An 18,072-nucleotide genomic window follows, 5' to 3' on the forward strand; every position below is an offset into this window, starting at 1 on the left:
TGGCATTATCATCACCAAATCCCCCACTAGTAACATAAAAACTGTAGCGACAAAAGCACATCATACACTGGGAATTCCTTGGTAACTCATCTCCTGATTCCTCAAAGACTGTCCACCGTCTACAAGGCACAAGTCAGCAATGTAATGCAATACTCCCCATTTGCCTGGATGCGTGCAGCTCCAACAATACAAGAAGCTTGACATCATCTGAGATAGAGCATCCCGCTTGACTGGCACCAGAACCATAACCTTCAACATTCAATCCCTTCACCAGCAATGCAGCACATTATCAACACTTCAACAATAATTTCATGACCTGTGACCACTTCCATCAAGAAGGACAAGAGCAGCAGATTTATGGGAACACTGCAAGCTGCAAGTTCTGGTGCCAAGCCAGTCACCTTCTTGACCTGGAAATATAATCACTGTTGCAGGAAATCCCTTCTTAACAGCACTGTAGATGCACCTACACTCCCAGAGTGCAGTGATTCAAGAAGGCAGTTCACCATCAGCTTGTCCAGGGCAAATAGGGATTGGCACTAAATGTTGACCTAGCCAGCGATGCCCACATCCCATGAAAGCATTAAAAACAATTAAGACCATTAGGAATTAATGCTTTTGCAGGAAGCCAAAATATGTATTTTTTTCAGAAAATCTAACTCAAAAAAATCTATCCTTGATCGCCACCTTAGCAAAACCCAACAACTGAAAGTCAAACACTGAAATCAGAATCTCAATGTTGAATGATTGCAATCTTGCATATTAATTCCATATTAATCTTACTTTCTAAATTTTTTGAAATCTGACCATATCTCATATGCATTATACAGTCATAAACAGAGCCTTTGGTCCAACCAGTCCAGACCGAACACAATCCCAAATTAAACTAGTCCCAATTGCCTGCTCCTGCCCCTTATCCCTTCAAATATTTCCTAGTCATGTATCCATCCAAATATCTTTTCAACATTGTAATTATATCCACATCCACCACTTCCTTCTGAAGTTCATTCCATACGTGAACCATCCAGTGTAAAAAATTTGTTTCTCATGTCTTTTTTTAAAAATCTCTCCTCTCACCTTAAAAAAATGTTCCCCCCAATCTTGAAATCCCTCATCCAAGGGAAAAAACAATGATCAGTAACTCTATCAATACCCCACATTATTTTACAAACTTCTACAGGTCACCTCTCAACCGCCAATGCTGCAGTGAAAGAAATTCCAGCCTATCCAGCCTTTATTACTCAAACCTTCCATACCTGACATCATCTGGTAAATCTCTTCTGAACCGTCTCCAGCTTAATAATATCCTACCTATAACTGGGCGACCAGAACTGGACACAGTATTCCAGAAGAGGCCTCACCAATCTCCTGTACATCCTCAACATGACTTTCCAACTCCTATCCTCAAAGAATTGAACATACCAAAGACTTTTTTAACCTGTCTATCTAACCATCTTCATTATAAATTTTGTCCATGAGAATTTTCATCTTTCCTTAGTGTCCAACTGTTCAGCCTCTAGCTCTGAGAATATTTTACATCCGATTGTGCCTCTAGTGGGAAATGACAGTGCCAAGGCCATAGCTTGCAGTATTCTTGGTTAAGATGTAGCCCTTGTCCACAATTTCATTACATTTCATTGATTGTAAGCTTCTTCACAAACTATGTAGGTGGAAAGTCATATTTTAACACTTTGCACTTGGTTTCAGTGATTATTTTCCAAACTAACTCTAATTCCAATCTCAAAAAACTTACTTTCCAATCTTAAGGCACCATCTTCTGCTACCACTGTCACACTGGATCTTGGCCCAATCAGTGAGACAAGAACCAAGACTCTTTTCTTTGTTTATTCATTACTCAACCTGACAGCTCCATCAACACGCCAGTCCTCCTTTTACAGCTTTTTTAATCGTGTTGGGTTGTGTTATTATACACCATTGGAGCAGACTGGAGTTGAACCCAGGTCTTCTCAAAGATAGGGACACCATCACTGTGACATGAGAGCTCATTTTTAAAATGTTTTTAATCAACTTGTTGAGGAATGTTATTACACACCTCTGGAGCAGGTGGGACTTGAAACCAAGCTCCCAAGCTCAGAGGAAGGGACACCACCACTGCACCACAAAGGCCCAAAGAACCACTTTTCCAGTCAATTATGATCATTTAACCCCAATCACCTGCTTAAGTATTTGCCAAATTAACATGGCACTGCTGGCGTCTCTGCAACGCTGCACTTCAGATTGCAGTCTAATTTCTTTTTAAATGCTTTGATTGAACCTATCTTCACCAGACTCTCAGGCTGGGCACTGCACATCTTGCTATGGGTAAAGGTTTTCCTCATGTCACTATTGCTACTTTTACTAATTATTTCAAAATCTGTGCCCTCTTTTTCTCAATTCCTTCACAAGTGGGAACAGCCTCTTTCTATCTACCCTGTTCAGACATCTAGTGATTTTGAATACCTGCATCAAATTTCCCCCAAAACTTCTTTTCCGAGAGAAATCATTTCAACTTCCCCAATCTATCTTCATAACCAAAAATCCTGATCTCCTGGAATTACTTTTTATGGATACAATGCTCCAGTTGAAATCAAGCTGGTTTATGTTCTTATGCAAACCTGCTTCACCTTCTTGCTCTTGTACACTATGCCCCTATGAATAAAGCTTAGAGTGCTTTACACTTTAGTATCTGTTCCTTACACTTTCAGGAATTTATGCACACATAGACCAAGGTCTCCATGCCCTGCACTCTCTTTAGACTCATAACTTTGCATTATTCTGACTAGAGTGAATCATTTCACATTTCTCAGCACTGAACTTGATCTGTCATATGTGCCTACTCCACCAATTTATTTGTCATTCTGAAGTTCTACTCCATTCACTTCTCAGTTCATAGGTCTTTCAGTTTTGACACTCTTCAAATTTTGATATTAATCAATATTGGGGGATTGATGTCACTATCAAGAGGTATCACTAGTCAACGTTTTATGCCATAACCAACTCTCAATGCCACTTTCAAAGCTGAGCATCACATTTCTTAGCACAAGACCCAATGCCAGCTTCACCACCATTGATCTCTACTACAGCTGGCAACCCGTCCAGGGATCTGCATCATTACCAATACAATCAGTGCTTGACCTTAGTATCAGTCCCCAGTGCCAGTAACATATTACCTGACCTATTACCAGTGTCTAGTGCCAGCATTGTTCCCTAGTGCTAGGCTACAGTGGCAGTAACAATCTTGAGTCTAAGTCACTAGTTGCAGTTAGTGCTACTCCTCTGTTTCACCTCCTGCCCATAATGCAAGCCCCAGCCCTCAGTGAAACAGACTTTGCCAACACCATCCCTCACTACCACTATTCCTACTAGTATCAGTCCCCGGTAAGTGATCAGCTCTTAGTGCCAATTCAGTGTAATTACCCTGTCCTCAGTGCCAGTCATCAGTCTGAATCACATCCACCTTTTTGTGCCAGTGCCAGCCATCAGCACTATCTTGCAACGTCAGACCCCAGTCACGTTTACAAAATTATCAGATTTCAGTGCCTCAAGAAACTCTGTGCCCAGGTTCACAGCCACAGTACATGTTCTCTCTCAATGCTATTGCCAATTCAAAGAGCACTCAGTTATTGTCCTCAATACCCAGTCCCAGCACTGGATCTGTGAGCCAGCACCATATCTCCCTGCAGTGGCCAACCCAATGCCAGGTGTCAGCTGCCAGTGGACAGTTCCTTTATAAGTCCCGGGTATCAGATCCTCCTGGAAGTCGGCCCCTGGTGTGTCCTCTGGTACTCTCAGTATCAGCCTTTGTTAGTCAGTCCACTAACACTCCTCCCTGGCCCCGCTCACCAGTTGTCAGTGGTCACTGCCTGTTTGTTTTGATGACGCCCTCAGTTTAAGCGGCTCACCGGCTCGTACCAATCACAGGGAGCCTGATCCCGCAGCGGGCTCACTGTCCAATTGGAACACGCGGCATCGCTTCAATCTGTCCAATCCCAACTTCTGTTATTACCGCTGCCTGGCGGACCAATCAGCGAGCGTGAACCAATCCAGCGCCAGCCAATCGGAAGCTTGGCGCGGCGAGGGCGCGCATGCGTACGACTGCGGTGCGCTCCCGCTTACAAGATGGAGGCGGCGGTCGAGCGGTGAAGCGGAGGCGGGATTGGGGGGAAGACAGATCACTGCCGCTCTTCACTCACTACACGGTAGGTACACCGGGCGCGCAGAACACCAACACACGTGGCGCAATGAGCGTGGCATCGCGGATCTCACTAGCGGCCCGCCTCCTGCCGCCGAGCCCTGTGGAAGCGGTGGTATCGGCGGTGGCGGCGCAGCCTTTGCTTGCAGCTGGGAGTCGCCGCCATCTTGGGGCTTGTTGTTGTGCAGGAGCCGGGGAGCGCGAGCGGCCTGTACTCTGTCTCCACGGCCTCACCTCCCGCTCTACGCACTCAAACTGGCGGCTTCTGCTCCGGGGGTCTGCGCGAGGAGCGGCTCGTGGGCCCGTGGGTGGCTCTCCCGCCACCGCCGCTCTCTTGCCGTCCCCGGTCAGCGTTCTGAGTCTGGCTGAGGATCTGGGCGGGCGGCATGACCGGAGCATGCGCAGTGAGGCGCCAGCAACACAGCGGCTCCATTGACAACAGCGAGTGAGGGAGTGGGGTAAGAGAGAGGTGGGAGGGAGGGAGAGAGAGAGCCAGTGGGAACGGAGGAAGAGAGAGAGAGAGAGAGAAGGGTGGAAAGAGAATGAGAGCAGAGTTGGGATGGGAGGGTAGGGAGAGAGGAGATGGGAGGGCAAGACAGGGAGAGATTGGGTGGAGAGAGAGAGAGGAGGGAATTGGGGGAGTGACTAGTTAGTTTGGAAAGATAACACAGCAGAAGGTGATGGAAACGTACCCAAGCAAGGGACCAATTAAAATTTGACATGCTTTTCATGCAGTAAGACCTCTCCTGTACCAAAAGACTAAAAAGTTCTATTGACTAAACGATGTCTTTTGTAATGTTTATCACAAGACACAGGTGCCTCCCCCCCTTTTTTTTAGTGTACTTTGTTCTTTTATCAACATTCTGTTGTCCCGGGATGCATTCAATGTACGTCTCGGCTCCTGAGGGTTTACTTTGTTCTCTTTCAGCCAGGGAATTTGATCTAAAAACTTTTTTTACAGGGAGGGTTTTTCCCTTGCAGATTTTTCCTCAAAATATGTGTAACTTTGACCCTTATTTTAGCTCATTACAACATTTGCCTTTCTCAATGTGAGTGTGAGATCACACGTTTTATTCCTGCTGTTCATAACTCTTGACCTGAATCCTGGCAAACTAACTTTGTGAGTTTTCAGTAATAATAGCTGGGTTCATCTCCAAGGCCAGTAGACTGACTTGAAATGCTGATTGTATCATCCTCGAAAGCCCAGCTCCCTTTTTTAAAAATCTTGGAAATTTCTCAACATCTTTCTGGGGTGCTGAAGAATCACTATCTGTTCGCTACCTTCCTCAGGCTCTTATTCCACTTATGTTATTTGAGTTGCCCAATCTATTCCATGGGTTTCAATTTTGCTGTTCTGTGGTACTCTATCAAATGTCTTTTGGAAGCCGTTATATACCATATCAATCCTTTTCTCCACAACCTCCCCAATCTTCTGTTATTTCGCTACCTTCAACAAAGCTGTGGTTCCCTAATTAGTCTGCATTTGTAGAAGTTACTGTATTGTGATGAATTATTAAATTTTAAAACTTCTGGAGGTAAACTAACAGGTTTGAAGTTTCTTGTACCTTTTTTTTCTTCAGACAAGGGTGAATGGATCTTGTATCTGAGGAGAATTAGAAGGCTATAGCCAGTACTTCCCTAGTTTCTGCTGCCTCTTTCTGTAACCAGTTTGATATGTGATGAAGTGGAGATTTCCAACTTCTGTCTTTTTCCATTAACATCTACTTCACACTTAGCAGAGTGATTTGATCTGATGTTTATGTGCGGTATCTCTGCAGTTTAAGTTTTTGTCTACAGTTCCATCTCCTTTTTCATACATTGAATGTGTGAATGGAATGTATTATTGTAATCCATAAATCAGTCGACTGAGGTTGAGCCAAATCTGAATTTGGGGTGCTAGTATAAGGCCTGTGGTGAACCTGAAGAGATTTTGGGCTCCAGGTCTCATTTCTAAATTTGATATCTGACATTGATTTGATTCTAGTGGGTGTATGTGTCTGTCTGTGACTAGTGTACAGTTAACTTTTTTTTTGGAAGACTGAGCTACCTGTGAGTTTGTTTTTGCTTTACGTTGTTGTCACATGCAATAATAGTTTTGTTTTAACACTAATAATTCAGTGGACTACTATAGCGACTTTGAAGAGAGTCCAAGCAGGTCATGCTTTAGGGGCAAACATAACTGAACCAATACCTATTGGTTCAGCCTGGTTAGAGCTCTCTGTGTTAGAGGAACGGGTTTAAATTAAGTGAAAATGTAATTCCAGCTTTTCCCATGCTTGGAAATGCCTACTGTGACCGGTTAGAAAAATTACATGCAATAACAAGCTCAGTAAATGTCACTGAGTTGAATTAGAACAGTCAAGAATTTATAAACCATGTACCTTTTTGATTACACTGGAATAACCTTTGGTTGCCAGCCTAATACGTTCTTTCTTTGCACAGAAGTGGTTGATTTTATTTTCTCCTCAAGCATTCATCATTTGTTCACTATTTGTCTTTGTCAGCTGTAACTAGCTGGTAGTACTGTTGAGGTTCTGGGTTCAAGGCACTTCAGGACTGCTCTGTTTTGAGATGCTGTCATTTGGACAAGATGTTAAACAATGGCCCCATTCACTTCCTTGGATGATTGTCAAAGAACCTATGGTACCATTTTGAAGAAGAGTATGGGAGTTATTCCCAATATCCTAGTTAATATTTAACCTTGATCAATATCAGAATATTTAGTTGTTACGGCACTGCTGTTCACAGGGGTTCACTAAGCGCATTTTGGCTGTCTGCTTTCTACATGACTACCCATCAAAGCATTTCATGTAAAGTAGTCTTTAAATGCAACCTATTCTCCTTGGAATAAGCAGTGCATTTATCTTTCCCACTGTTGTGATGTGGAGGCCCAACCCCTTAGTAATTAAACTAAAGTACCCAGAGAAGATTGTCTCTCCTCGTAATCTGTTAAAATGTGTGAATGAAAGAAAATCCCTGATTTCCACTATAAAAATAATTATTTATTTATCCCTAACAGTGAACGCTAACAAAACTATTAATAAACCAAACACTTTCCCCGAACTAATCACAATCTTAGCTGACTACAATTCTATTAATATACTGTTCTATTGACACAATTAATAATAATAATGGTAAATTAGCACTTAATCTCCTAAAGTCTACACTGAGATAGTCGTCTTCTTCCTTCAGCCTGCCTTCCTTCCTTCCTTTTTTCCCAGATCTGCTATCTTCTCCTAGGTTGTTGTCTTACTTTTTATTGCTTGTATTTTTTTTGCTATCAAATGCCTTGGTACCTTTCTTAAATAGATGGTGCCTTAGAGATTTCTTTGACAACTTTTCATGCCAGATGGGCAATTTGATTTTCAAAAACTCTTACAACTTTTTCTGGCTGTGAACGCCATCAGTTTTAAATTAAATTGGCTTTGAATGGCTGACTGTTTGGTGTCAATTAATTGGTCAAATTTGACTTGTCAAAACAGCAGCAAACCTCAGGTATCCATTAACAAAGTCAACTGTCACATCATTTTAGAATGGTCTGTTTTCCATAGCTGCTCGCAGACTCCCTTCTCTGCTGAACTCTGAACTTAAATAACACTTTTTTTCCCCCTTAAGGCAACCACACTTTGCTTTTCAATTCCCTATTATTCTACGCAGCTTTCTAACACCAATCAACTGCTGACTGTCTGTGTGCTGTGAAGAAGGAGTAGGTCATTCAGCCCCTCAAATCTATTTTTGATCATTGCTCAGTGCCAAACTCCTGCACTATTCCTATTATCCTTGATATTATTGGTAACTAGAAATTACCAATCACTGCCTCTTCTGCTCAGTCTATAAGCCGGCCAATGTTGTTGCTTGCCGTTTTCTAATGTCAAAGGTACTATGTCGTATTGTTCTAATTGGAAACCCCTCTTGTTAATGCTAACTTGGCCCTTTTCCACCCACTTGGCATTATTTTGCCAGTCTCTCAAATGTTGAATATCCTTTGCTATTCAATTTCATTGTTGATTACCCATAATCACATCTCTTTAAACAGCAATGAAGTCACTTTTCATTCTACTAGCTCCTGCAATTTACTCTAGCAAATGCATGCATTCAGATAGTGTCTATTTATACCTTTTTTGATACTTTTTGTTATTCGAAGCTAGTTAATTCAAGGATCCATTTCTGCTGCTTTTTGTTTTCTATTTCCTGTAAACTAGCTTTGTTTCTGTCCTAGGTGAATTCCCTCCTAGATTCCCATCCCTGATGAGCTAGCTTAAATCCTGTCCAACAGCAGTAGCAAAAATCCCTGTGAACATTAATCCCAGTCTTGAGGTATAACCCATCCTCGTTGTGCTATTTTTTATTCACTTATTTATTTGTGCAGTCATCCTAATTCTATATCTAATGTACACAGAGAGCAATTGTGACATTACTGTTTCAGAATCATGCCTGTCTTCCTAAATTCAACTCTCATGACTCCATACCACTTTCTAATTTTCCGGCTCTTCACCCTTCTCAAAAGAATGTTCTACAGCAGTTCTGTGACACCCTTGATCCTGACAGCACAGATGCAACATCCTGGAATCATGTTAACAACTTCAGAAATTCCTATTGTTCCCCAAACGCTCAAACCATCTACTACTATCATGTGCCACCTTCTGTTTCTTTCTTGTACAGCTGAACTACTTTTGGTTATTTAAGCTTGACTCTTTCTGCATTCCTTTTGTGAACCATCACCTACAACATTCACCAATGGGTTTCCATTTGAATAATGAGATTAAGGGATGCCTGCCCTGTCTGCTTGGTCTTTTTTGACTATCTAATGGCACCCAATCTCTCTTTGCCTGCCAGGTCATCTTCTACTGCGTGACAATCTTGTTAACCATGCTGTCCACGTAGTTCTTAGCTTTGCAGATACATCATCGTGATGCCAACAGTTATTCGAGTTCCAGAACCTGAATCTCAAGTGTTTGCAGCTGGGGACCTTTCAGTCCGCTTCACGAAGATTTGAAAGACTTCGATTCCCGGATCACTATGTCATAGGCATGTCCGTCTGAATCAAGTAGCTGCATCAGCATTAGTAGTGATCTGACATTGTTTCTCCAATATCATATGTTTGGTCAGTGGGAATGTTTATATTGATACATTGTGAAGTTGATTTAAATTTTGTAGAGTTTGAGATGTATATAAATTCTAAGTGACCTCAGGTAAGTTTCTTTTGATTTGTGAACGTGCCTTTTTAGAACATGGTGGTTGGCCTCCAGTTTGCCCCTTGATTTAAATAATTTAGAATGTTTCAAAGTGGCTTACAACAAATTTGTGACAAAGAATCAAATTATTTTCATGAATTAGAAAATTCAACTCAGATTGAATTGAATTAGACTTATTATCACGTGCTCCTGTGAGTATAATGAAAGGTTTACAAGTGGCCACTTGTGCCACCTTGGGTACAAAGGTACTAGCATACAGAATCTTTGTTGTAAAGCAAGAAAATAAGGAAAACAAAGTTAAAAGTTAAACATTACAGTCCTTACTACAAAGTAGGAAAACACAGTTTTGGAGTTGATTGAGAATTCCTCCTGGGTTGCAGCAATGAAGGGTTCTGGTGGGTGTTTGAATCATCAGCTCAGCTTTGAGAAATGATTTTATACAAGGTTCTTTCTCAACTGTCCTGTAGCAGTCTTACACTTACCCCATGTAATTGTTTTCTAATTCCAAGAGCTGGGTTATGTGGCTGTTCTCCAAGAGCTTTATTTATTAAATTTAACCTATTTTTTTTTCTAGTCAACCTGTTTGAAAATGTTGTTTTACATCTCTAGACCAGGTAGGACTTGAATCTGGTGTCCTGCTTCAAAGGTGTGGACACCATTTCTGCACCACAAGAGGGCCCAAAGGTAATTGCAGATTTTGAATTGAATTCAAATTTCACAATCTACTACAGTGAGATTTGAACCCATAGAGCTGCATAAACTGTCTCCCAAATGCAGTTTGTTCTTCTCAAATCAAATATTTTTGTAACTTTCAGGCAGTGGTCTTCAATTTGAAAAATGTTCTGTTCAAAAGTTACATGATCTATGTACTGATGACATATTGACAACTTATCTCACTGTAGTGTTCTGGAAATATTTTTAGAATGTTCCAACAAAACAGGGCACGCTGACTTGTAAAATTATTAAAATAATTGAGCACATCAGAATCAGTTGGAAAAAAAAATACAAGTGAAAAGAGCAACATTAGGTTTGTTCAACTTACACAAGTCTCAACTAATTCAAAGTGGGCAAATTTTCCTTTCCATTTCTTGAAAAGATCAATTCTAAATAGGGAACAAGATTTGGATGAAATGGATAGGGGAACCACTAATTTCTTTCCAAGGACAAACCTTCAGCAAAGTTTGAAAATGTCGTATGCTATGAGAATCGTTTACAGGTTTTGTACCAGACAACTGGTATCATTGTGTCACAGCTGCATCATTTCTTTCAATCAGCTGGTGTTATTAATTTGGTCTCAATTTTAAAAATACTAAGAAATAACTGGTTTCTTTAATTTATTTTGCTGGAAAAGTAAGTTTGCAAAGGTATTAGGAATTGGAACTGCTTTGAGAATATTTGGATGTAAGTAGAACTAGTAGTACACTGGGGATCAAATGGAAGAGATTTTTCAAAAACTTATTTACCAGTATTATTTACTCCACACTCCAATATGACTTAAACTTTGACTTAAAAGGACCAAAACTAATGAGGTATAAAGAATAAAAATACTGCATGCTAATTATTCCAGGGCTATAAACAGAAATATTCGTTTGAGTATAAATTTGGCAGTCGTTCAGAAGTTTAAAAATACCAATGCTGCATATCCAATAACTATTCCTGAAGCGCACGTGCGTGCACACACTTAAGCAACAAATTGACTTTTAATTTGTGTATGTCGGTGGAGGCAGCCACTCTTAATATAGCACCATTACTCCAACAGTAAACAAATAAACTGGTAGTGCATTTTCAGTTAATGGTATATTTTAAGGATCCACAGATACTTTTTAGAAGTTGTTGCTACTACATTATCTGGGCCGGATGATTTTTGAGTCTGAAGACTCTTGGTGCAAACTAAAATGTGTTCTCTAATTATTGCAGTTTTAAATCGTAATGTTGAAGATTTCTTCCATTTCGCAAGTTGGAGCTGATAATCATTCAGGCTGGTATACTGTTATTTGTGAAGTGCTGCAGGAGTAATTGGGTCCTCAAATAATTGTGTTGATGATTTGGATGAACAAGTGACTTGTTTTGTGGCTAAAATTGCAGTTCGTATAAACTTAAATAAGAAAACAAGTTGAGAGAAACGTGGAGTCTGAGTTATAGATTGTGAATCAGCAACAAATAGTTTGGGGCCAGGCGGAGGAATGTGAGATTGTCCACCTTCACAGCACTATTAGCAAAGCTAAATAATATTTAAATGGAGAGACACTCCAGAATTCTTCAGTACAATGTGATATGAGTCCTCATGTGAATCAGAAACAGCCAGTTTATAGGTATTTAGCAAGTGATGGTAAATCAACTGCTGACTACTGCTGCAAGGGAGATGAATGGAAGGTAATTTTAAAGAAATTAAATGAGCTTTTTTTGTTTAGATCACTTAGTGGGGAAACAGGCCCTTCGGCCCAACAAGTCCACACCGATCTGCCAAAGTGCAACCCACCCAGACCCATTCCCTACATTTTCCCCCTTTATCTAACACTATGGGCAATTTAGCATGGCCAATTCACCTAACCTGCACAATTTTGGACTGTGGGAGGAAACCGGAGCACCCGGAGGAAACCCATGCAGACACTGGGAGAATGTGCAAACTCCACACAGTCAGTCAGCTGAAGCGGGAATTGAACCCCGATCTCTGGCGCTGTGAGGCAGCAGTGCTAACCACTGTGCGACCGTGCTGCCATAAGGAAGTAGGCGGGGCTGGAAAGGTGCTAGGGGATTGTGGGAAGGTTACTCGAAAGTTGAGGTCGTACTCACTATGTGTTCATCTATTACTAGCTCACCATTCTGCTATTCTCCCATCCCACCCACCTCCCCGCTTTATCTGTAGCTCCCCTCACCCCCACATCTAGTCCTGAAGGATTATACCTGAAATATCTTTCTCAACAAGCCACCAATGATGAGATCCAATACTGATCAATAGTTATAAGATTTGCTGTCATTTTATATACTTTAAAATGACAAGATGATTAGTGTTAATCGTCAGAAGTCCATCCAAAGTTGCTCTTGAGATGGTAGTCATTTGGTCACCGTGCTTAATGCTGTTACAGACTTCCAGCATTTTGATAGCATCAGTGGAGATTTTTAATAAAACGGGAAAGTTCAGTTGGTGATTTTTTTTTTTGTTTCCATGCATTTCTATGACAACTGCTTTCCAAACTTGAACTTTTGTTGACTTGTGGAAGTTAAGTTTGTAGGAGGTTGATCAGTATTGGATCTCATCATTGATGGCTTGTTGAGAAATTTGTTTCCGGTATAATCCTTCAGGACTAGATATGGGGTGAGGGGGGCTACAGATAAAGCGGGGAGGTGGGTTGGATTGGAGAGTAGCAGAATGGTGAGATAGTAATAGGTGAACACATAGTGGGTACGATCTCAACTTTCGAGTTTCAAGTAACCTTCCCACACCCCCTGGCACCCTTTCCAGCCCCGCCTACTTCCTTCATCCACCTAGTGAGCCTTCCTTCCAGTTACCAATAGGATTCATCCCTCCCATCAACCAAGCAGATTGTACCCACTATCTGTGTTCACCTATCACTACCTCACCATTCTGCTCACCTCCCCTCTACCTGTAGCTTTCCCTACCCCCACATCTAGTCCTGAAGATGCATTATACCCAAAACATTGACTTCTCCATCTCCTGATGTCTGGCTTGCTATGCACTTCCAGCCTCCTGTTTTGCCTACTTTGGATTCCAGCATGTGTAGTTTCTTTCTGATAAGAAAGATGGCTACTAAGGTATGGAAAGTGTTCAGCATATTGCAGTGTTTCCTTTGGTATACCAGAGATGGAATATTTGGTTGAATGGGTGAGAATTGTTGCGAATTTGGTTTGATAAATGCATGTCTCTTGTATGCACAACTGAAGAGAGACTAGCTTGCAAACCTGACACTTAGTAGCAATGACACTGCAGATCTGTAAACTGTAGGTCATGTTTATCAATGGTAGTCAGTTTAGTTCTTCCACTGAGGTGGCAAAGGGTGAAGTTTTTCTTCTAGATGGTATTTTATACTAATGTTGAAGGACAGCTGACCTTTTCAGGTGAATAAAGCTATCAGATTGTCAACAGTATCGGCAGCATAGTTGCTCAGTGGTTCGCACTGCTCCCTTACAGCGCCAAGGACCTGGGTTCAATTCTACATTTTGAGTGCCTGTCTGTATGGAGTTTGTGCATTTTCCCGTTGTCTGTGTGGGTGTCCTTGCCTAGTCCAAAGATGTGTAGTTTAGTTGGATTGGCAGTGCTAGCCTGCATATGCCCAGACACTATGAGCAATCTAAGTGAATTAGCCATATTAAATGCAGAGTTAGAGGTGGAGGTTGGATCTGGATGGGATGCTCTTCAGAGGGCCGAATTCGCACCAGGGATTCTGATTGAATGAATGCCTTGCCTTCTTTGACTTCTTTCCAGATTTTGAAGTCTTCTACTTAACATTTCATGACTGACTTGAATTTCAATTGGACAAAACTAACTGACTGAAAATCTGAAATTAAAGCAACATGCTTGAGAATTGTATGCCTGGAAGCATTATGCACTGAGAAACATAGACCTATGTTCTTTGTTGACACATCTCAGGTCAATTTCATAAAATGTTCTGAGGGAGGACAAGGACAAAAGATTGACAAAAGAATAAAAGACTGGAAAAATTCAGTTGTTTAAAAGTTTGCAAGTTTAACTGTGTCCAGGACCAAAAGGAATGTTGATGGTACAAGAAAATAATCAAAAGATGTGCCCATAGCACAAGCAATGGTGACTGCACACAAATGAGAGAGAAATGAAAACAGAGGCAACCATCAACTTGGTGACAATGAAAATCCCAAGTTCAGTTTGATATTACTGCCCTTGGCCTCCTACTCTATTCCACTGAAGCTTGAGGAACAATATCTCCTTAGGCAGTTTCCAACCTTGACTCCATACTTTGTTCAGTAACTTCAGACTATAATCTTGATGTGCACTTTGTTTCCTTTCAACATGGGCTGGAGGGCCATCAGCTTCGTGAAAGACATGCTTTTATCTGCCTGAAGTCCTGACTGAGTATTGCCACGTTGCGAGGTCCTGGACTACATGCTGAGGGATCATTTAAGCATGGGCCAGCCACTGCAAAAGTGTAATGAGAAAAGACCACTTTCTAAATGTTTTCCACCTAGGGTACAGGGATTGGAAAAAACCTCTTGGGCTATACGTTAGGAAGAACTGAACATTGTAAATATTAAATTTAATTGTATTTTTATAGTGCCAACTTTGGTTATGTGAATAAATTTCATCAATAAAGCATGCATTTGGAAAATTTGTTGATTTTAAATGGTTTTATGCTTGTTTAGATTGGAACTTGTGTACAGGAGCAGGACATCTGACTCTTTAAACTCGTAACTGATCTGATTGTAGTTTCAACTGCACTTTGTCCCTCACCCTGCAACTCTTGAATCTGTTTTCTATCAAAAGTTTGTTTCTCATAGCCTCAAATTTCAATGATTTCGCCTCCACTATTTTCTGGGAAGCAAAATTGCAGTCTCCTTGCCTCCAGACAAATTTGGTAGTCTGTCTTAAACATGGCACCACTTCTTAAACTCTGTCCCCTAGTTCTCTCCTGTAAAAGAGGATACATTTTTCTCTATGCTCTCTTTCAAATTCCCTCAAGCTTTGGAGTGTTTCAATATGAACATTTCTTCTCATTCTAAACTGCAATGGGCCAAAGCTTAAACTGGTGAGCCTGTCTTCATAAGTCCTTCATCTCAGGAATGAGTTGGGTTAACCTTCTCAACTGGTTTCCAGTGCAGTTATATCATTTCTTTTTATGCATTGTACTCCAGATGTAGTCTTGCCAAGCCTTGTACTGTAGCAGTCAGGGGACGTGATGGCCTTATTATATTATCACTAGACTATTAATCTAGAGATCCAGGTGACATTGAGGCCACGTTAGAATTCCACTGTGGCAGATGGATTTTGAAATCATTAAAAATTTTGAATTAAAAGTCTAAGTATGACCATGGAACCATTGCCTACTGTTAGGAGGTTAAAAAACACATCTGGTTTTGTGAATGGCATTTAGGGAAGGAAACTGCCATTCTTGCCCTGTCTGGTCTACATGTGATTCCAGTCCCACAGCAATGTGGTTGACTCTTAACTGCCCTCTCAGCAATAAATGCTGACCTAACCAGTGGTGGCCATAAGCAAAACTAAGATAGATGTGAGCAGCAAGACAGAGTTTTAACATGTTTCCCAACAGTAGGTTAAGAACTGGAGAAAATTCACTCCTATTTAACTAGCCCCTCCCTTCTGATTTAAGTTTGTTGGCATGAACATTTTCATGTTTTGATAAACACAATTTTTTTCAGTTCTAACAACTTGAATAGAAATTTTCAAACTCTGCTGACTTAGCTCTTCAATGGAGGGGACAACACTCCAAAGGCTTGATTTCAAATAAACCTGTTGGACTATAATCCATGTTGTGTGACTTCTAAATTGCACTTCAGTGACCCTAATAAGGTTTCTTGTCATTCATTCCATGTAGTGACAGCACAATGTTGAAAAAGAAAATACATAATCTGGAATGAATTGGAAAATACCACCATGTAGAACACGATGGTCCTGATCTAATAAGTGAAGAAAGTATTAAGGGGCCTGAAATATAGCAAAGCAGGGGGATTGGAGAACATTGCGCTAAAATGTTTCAAGTGTCTTTGGCCCCTCAGACTTTGCTGCTGAAGATGTAGTCTACTGCAAAAATTGCTTCCTAAGTCCAAAAAAGATTTCATGTTGGCAACCAGCAAGAGAACTGTGTGCTTTGAGATCTTTGTGTTTTATCCTGCAACAATACTCTGGACTTAGAGATCATAGTGTCAGCAAAAAATTGTTTGCAAAGATGATACTTTTTCAAAATTCAGTTTAGGAGGTGACATGGTTATTTTAAAGTTGTTAAAACCCCAACCCCATTTCAGTAAGATCCCTCTTTCTTACATTTAAATGACCAAGCCTACAAGTTCATCTGAAGTAGAGGATGCATCTCTGTGGCATGTGGAGATCCTGTCCAAGCAAAAGAGCTAGAATGTTCAAGGCTGGAGTGTTCAGATGAGTCCTCATTGGGCAGATTATAGACTTCTTAGTTAATCATTCCATTATTTAATGCTGTTAGCTGCCATTCTCTCATAATGTGAATATTCTGTAGTGATTAAAATGCTGTGTACATCTTTCCAAGCTCTCATCGTGTAGAAATAATTGGCCATCAAGTGCTCATAAGTTTCCTTTCTCAAGGGCTCCCTTGAAATTTCTCAAGTGCTATTTAAATTTTAGTGGCTATCTTTTTATGCTCACTAACTCATTAGGTAATGCCATCTCATTGTAACAATACATTCTGTTTTTCTGTTGATCTATGGGATATTTGGACTTTTGTGAGAACAACATTAGAAGAATTTGTCGAGATCCACAGTTATCCACTCTCCATTAAACTTAAAGCCATAACACAGTACTTAGTTTGGTACATGTCAATAGGCATATGTCTTTTTTAAATCAAAATAACTGCAAAGCACTTCTACACATGCAAAGCTATCTCCCTACGTGCAACTTGGATGGACTGGTGAACACAGTTACTGCGTGCGCAGAAATCTGGATCACTTTAACCAGCCACGTGCAAACCTATTTACTGCATTTCTGGTTGCAATCTCTGGTTAAATTTAATAATTGTTTTTAGCTAGGAAAGAGCACTTGTTTTTCCCTCCTCCAAGCATATAGTGGCTCCTGAAATTGCACAGCTTCAAATAAGTTCTGCATTCATTTGTAAGAAATTAATTCCTTCAGTGATTCAAAGTTTTCTTAGATCAGTTAGTTGAATACATTGAGCAGGTTTTAAACCTTTTGTTTTGTAGCTGCCTGCCCCTGCTTCCATCCTCTAAAACTCCTTCTCCCGCCTCCATCTTTGTACCTCCTTGCAACTCTCACATCTCTTGCAGTTTCATCTGTAAGACTGCTTCGATACAGATCCTTCTTCCTCACTTTTCTTTAGCTCCACCCACCTTGCACTTTTTTTTTACTGTTCCTCCTCCATTTAATCCGTTGCCCATCTTTGGCTGATGTCCCTATCTGGATCAGCATAGGGAGGGCTTGGATCCACCATTGGTACCACAGCAAAATGTCGCCATTTTCTGAGAGTCTGTCTGTCTGTCTCTGTGTCTGTCTGTCTCTCTCATTTCCCAAATTCTCCGCTGCCCAACTACCCACAGCTTTTGAACTGGTCCTGGACTTCCAGGTTCTGGCTGTCGGCTGCTTGCTCCCTCAATACCTCCCTCACTGAATTTCCTACCTGATAACTGTTCCTCTTAGCTGCGGGCTTTCAACCTGGAGAGAAGCAGCCTTTTGGCAGCAAATATGACAAAATAACAGCTTGTATTTGGAGGAGCAGCTCCTCACCATTCTTAGTAAACTCATACTGAACTATTAAAGCTAGCATGGGGAATTAACCTATATTGTTTTCCTCCCTGAAAGACATTAGTGAACCAAATGGATTTTCTGACAATTGACGATGATCTGATTAGACTCTAAATGCTTATTAAATTCAAATTCCACTATTTGCCGTGGTGGGATTTGAACCCGGGTCCCTAGATTAACAGTCTAGCGATAATACCATTAGGCCATCTCTTCCCTACCACTTTTAATTG

General features: G+C 40.9%; 2 protein-coding genes across 3 annotated transcripts in view; one reads left to right on the plus strand and one right to left on the minus strand.

Annotated features, from left to right (window-relative positions):
* The window catches only part of pltp (phospholipid transfer protein), a 102,012-nt gene extending 97,558 nt beyond the window's left edge, over nucleotides 1–4,454 (minus strand). Inside the window, exon 1 of the mRNA XM_060836255.1 lies at nucleotides 4,427–4,454. The gene's annotated coding sequence lies outside the window, so the exon portion shown is untranslated. The remainder of the gene's footprint in view (nucleotides 1–4,426) is intronic.
* Nucleotides 4,106–18,072, plus strand: part of pcif1 (phosphorylated CTD interacting factor 1) — a 112,233-nt gene continuing 98,266 nt past the window's right edge. For both annotated transcript variants that reach the window (XM_060836253.1, XM_060836254.1), the window contains exon 1: nucleotides 4,106–4,199. The gene's annotated coding sequence lies outside the window, so the exon portion shown is untranslated. The remainder of the gene's footprint in view (nucleotides 4,200–18,072) is intronic.

Source organism: Hemiscyllium ocellatum, chromosome 15 (assembly GCF_020745735.1).
Source record: "Hemiscyllium ocellatum isolate sHemOce1 chromosome 15, sHemOce1.pat.X.cur, whole genome shotgun sequence".
In the NCBI taxonomy this organism is placed as follows: domain Eukaryota; kingdom Metazoa; phylum Chordata; class Chondrichthyes; order Orectolobiformes; family Hemiscylliidae; genus Hemiscyllium; species Hemiscyllium ocellatum.